Source organism: Piliocolobus tephrosceles, chromosome 1 (assembly GCF_002776525.5).
Source record: "Piliocolobus tephrosceles isolate RC106 chromosome 1, ASM277652v3, whole genome shotgun sequence".
Lineage (NCBI taxonomy): Eukaryota > Metazoa > Chordata > Mammalia > Primates > Cercopithecidae > Piliocolobus > Piliocolobus tephrosceles.
In genome coordinates this window covers 87,103,616-87,107,843 of record NC_045434.1, presented here as the reverse complement: position 1 = coordinate 87,107,843, position 4,228 = coordinate 87,103,616, and the positions used below count along the sequence as shown (strand labels likewise).

At 48.4% G+C, this 4,228-nt stretch overlaps 1 non-coding gene across 1 annotated transcript; it reads left to right on the top strand.

Moving 5' to 3' along the window:
* The first annotated feature begins 1,169 nt into the window (after window positions 1-1,169).
* TRNAE-UUC lies at window positions 1,170-1,241 on the top strand. Its single transcript has one exon. It is a non-coding gene; the product is annotated as a tRNA-Glu (tRNA).
* Window positions 1,242-4,228: the final 2,987 nt, after the last annotated feature.

Here is a 4,228-nt window from a genome sequence, read left to right as displayed (position 1 = left end):
TCTTGCCTGAGGGATCCCAGGTGCTTCCCTTTCGCCAGCAAATTTGCTGGAGGCGCGGCAATGTGGAGATGCAGTTGAATTTCATCTGTCATAGGCAGCAATATGCAGTTGCCCAAAGCCGCGCCCAAGATTTTCGTGGATGTGTCCTCAAGGGACAGTGCTCGGCTCGTTTAGCTAGAGTAGGGTCAGCAGGTTCTCCTCACACACGAAAGGTGGCCTTCATAATGACTCTTTCTTTCTTTCTCTCTCTCTTTCATTCTCTCTCTCTCTCCCTCTCTCTCTCTCTCTTTCTTTCTTTCTTGGGGAGGGGAGTGGAGCTGAGGGGTGGGGTGGGGGAACTTAGCTGCATCTTTGATCACAAGAAGCACGGGAGGAGTTCCATTACTACCTGAAACCCTGCAGAGTTTCAGGAACCAGGCCTGGTTTGCCCGCCGTGAGTTGGATCGGAGACGAGGGCGCCGGATCAGGTGGACCTCATGTTAGCTTTAGATCCAGAAAATTCCAGTCTTCTCATCTATCACCGAAATCTTCTTTCTGAAGATTTCAAGCTGACAGCTACAATATCTCTGAAACCAAGGAGGTCTGTCCTGTGAAGCCCACTTGGCTTCTTCGCTCCCGGAGCACAGTTGCGGAACCGGTTGAATTGCGTGGCGGAACAAAAGAAAACGAACCTAACTCTGCACCTGGAGCTCGAGCCAAAGACCGCTCAGTTCAGAGTTTCATGCTCTGCTAATTGAGCTAGTTGGAGGCAAAAGGGGACCCCTACACATGTCTTTATGGGTAGAGCCCCTTGAGCCAGCTCAGAGATCAGGAACCAGAAGGACTGGGCTCATCACTCACTGAGAGCCAAGTCTGCACTCTGGTGGCAAGGAAACTGAGGCTCGGAAAGAGAGCAAGTGCTTGGCTCTGCCTCACACCGTGCTACAGCTAGGCTACAATGGAACACCGCTCAGTTTCCTTGTGGTCTGGCCTCAATACAGCCCAACCCAGCGACCAGGCTGGCAGAGGTGAGAGGTGTTGAGCAGCTGCGCAGTGACTGCTTGGAGCCCTGCAGTCCTGCAGCCCCGCTTGGTTCACAGACACTTTCAGTTGGGCTCTCCTCCTCTTAGAAAGTTAATCTTTACATTCTCTTTTTTCCTCTGACATGGAGATTGATGTGTCAGTCTTCTTCCCTGGTGGTCTAGTGGCTAGGATTCGGCGCTTTCACCGCCGCGGCCCGGGTTCAATTCCCGGTCAGGGAACACGTTTTGCAACGTCCCCAAATTGTGTGGGAAGATTTGATAGAGAAACACACAGGTGATGATTAAAATGCAGAAATATGTTCCCAGCAGTAATATTTGTAACAATAAATGTTCACCACTTAGGAAACGCTGTATGTTGCAATCCCTCCATACCCTAAAAGAATATGCAATTATTTCAAAGATGGATATAGATATGATAATAGCCACGATAAGGCCACCGATGATGATGATAGTAATAATGGCTAATGCTCTTGGAGTGTTTACTATGCATCAGGGCAGGGGTTCAATGTTTTACTGCCGTGTCTTATTTAAACTTGGAACAACCCATTCAGAAACCCATTCCACAATGTGGAAATGGAGGCACAGAAAACCTGAGTGACTTCAGAATCACACCGCCACAGAATGAGGCGATCTGCTCGCGTCTACAGCTTCATGAAGAGAAGAGTCCGAAGTTCTCCTGTTCTTCTGCTAGGGATTGTCATCTTCTCAGAGATGTGCAGCCTGAAGAATCAGTGAAGGCAGGTGTGAGGAGGAGGGAGGGAGAGAAAGGAGGTGTGTATTGGGCTTGGGATAGACAGGTTCTGGAGCTCCAGAACTGAGCTTTTGCCTAAAATGCACCTTTTGTAAACAGCATTCATTTTTCTAACAAACCCTTAAGCCTTCAGGCAGGATTTTCATCATCTAATTTGAAGTAGATGGGCAACAAAGACCCCCATATATCTGGACATGGAAGAATGAAGGTCAGAGAAGAACAGTTACAAGGTTAACTACGCCTCTTCGTGGAACAGGATGAGTCTTTAGTTTTTTGCCGATGACTGCCCTGATGGCTCCACAAAGAGACATGTAGCACCTGGAAATTTGAGGACATCTGCCTCAGACACCTGTCTATTATTAAATGCCCCCATCCCCAGGGTGTGCATCCTCACTTCTTTGTGCTATTGCACAGGTTCTAGATGCCTGAGGGCATGATGACACAGAGGCCAGAAGTCATGTGGTTGGGCACATTTCTGAGTTGACACCAGGCTGCGAGAGTTGGGGCATGCCAGATGGAATGCCAGATCCACGACATTCTCCCCGGCCCACACCTCCTTTTGCACTTCCCCTATCAGAAGCAGCCCCACTGCACGTGACCACCATAGCCTCCTGGTCTGAAGTCACCCACTTCCCCATCCTTCGCTACGCTTAATTTGTCGTGCTCACCGCTTGTGTTCCCTGTGCCCGAATGGGGAAATGCTCATGAGGAGGACTTGAGCCGGTTGTGTTCCCACTGCCCGGTCCCTTCTTGATGCCTCCAGATGTGGGCTCGGTGGGGCAGGACTTGCTCACCATGCAGCTCCTCACCTAGAGCAAGGCTTCACACCTCGTGAGCACCCAATGCTCGGTGAATGAAGGCGTTCCAATGCAGGTTTCTGAGAGACATCAATAATTCCACTGGATTTCCCACTTTTAGTCCTTTGAATAATTCGGGTAATGGAAAGATAGAAAAAGCTTTTCAAACCTGGGTGTTCTTTGTAAGGTTTATTCCAAGTCTAGAGGGCACCTTCTGGAATGAGCTCCCATTTCTATAAGGGGACACCCCCTCAGCCTGTGGGACTCTGTAGGTAGAAAGGAAGGTAAACCCTGAACATTGAAGAGGAGGAGAAGAAAGTGGGTAATACTAGGGACAGCCTGGAGTATGAGAGACAGACAGACAGACACAGGCACACAGACACAGATGGAGAGGTTGGAAAGGCTGGGCTGGGTCGAGGAGGAGTCAAGAAGCAAAAGCACCTGTATGTCCAAGAGCCAGATTTAGGGTGTAAATGTCAGAGTTCAGTTTTACTGAAGAGAGTCAACAAAAGAACCAAGGCAAAGGGAGCCAATAACTCCAAGGATCCAGGTCTGCATAAGAAGCATGGTCAGGTGCAGGATCCTATGGCTCCAGAGATTTGTCTCCAGTGAGATGAGTTTTACAGAAAAATAAAACAAAACAAACACCATCAAGGAAGGAATAACACAGAGGTAGTTCTTAGTGTGCTAATGCACCCTTGTCTAGAAGGGAGAACAGTCCGTAGATCGTTTGCATTCAACAAAAGCAGAATGCAACTCATAAAGAAAAGAGAAGAGGAACAAATGTCTAGAAGGAGCCATTCTTTCCTCACCTATTTGATTAGCCTCTTGACAAGAAGCAGTTCAGGGTCCCTCCAGCCACCTTTCTCTGGATTCAGTTAAGTAAATCACCAGAGAAAACAATTACAATTATTGAAAGACTTTCTAAACATCTTGGAGGTTTGGCTGTGCAGCATGTGCCAGAGATTATCTCTGGGCAATGTCCACCATGTCTTTCTGCTGCGTCTCCTGCTTAGGTAAGTTAGGCAAGGCACCACCCCCTCACTGGTACATCAGACTGATGTATGGAAACTTTGCTGTGCTGGCAAGAGCATTAAGGAAAAGGCTGTCTCACTGAGTTGGAAAAATGTATTGGAAGATAAATTGGCACACCTATTGAAGTCAAACTAAGAACACGTAAAGAGATGCCTTCGGCTCCCGGCAAAATTGAGTAACAGATGCCCAAATTACTCTTCTGCATGAAGTCTGCCCACTGCTCCTCTCTGCAAACAAACGTGCCTGTAATCCCAGCAGTTTGGGAGGTCTAGATGGGTTGATCTCTTGAGCTCAGGAGTTTCAGACAAAACTGGGCAATATGACGAAACCTCATCTTTACCAAAAAAATTCAAATTATTATCCAGGCATGGTGGTGTGTGCCTGTAATCCCAACTACTCAGGAGGCTGCAGTGGGAGGATCATTTGAACCTGGGAGGCAGAGATTGCAGTGAGCCAAGATTACACCACTGAAGTCCAGCTTGGGCTACAGGATGAGACCCTGTCTCATGAGAGCAAGGAAGGAAGGAAAGAAGGAGGGAAGGAAGGAAGGAGGGCGGGAGGGAAGGAGGAGGGAAGGAAGGAAGGAAGGAAGGAAGGAAGGAAGGAAGGAAGGAAGGAAGGAA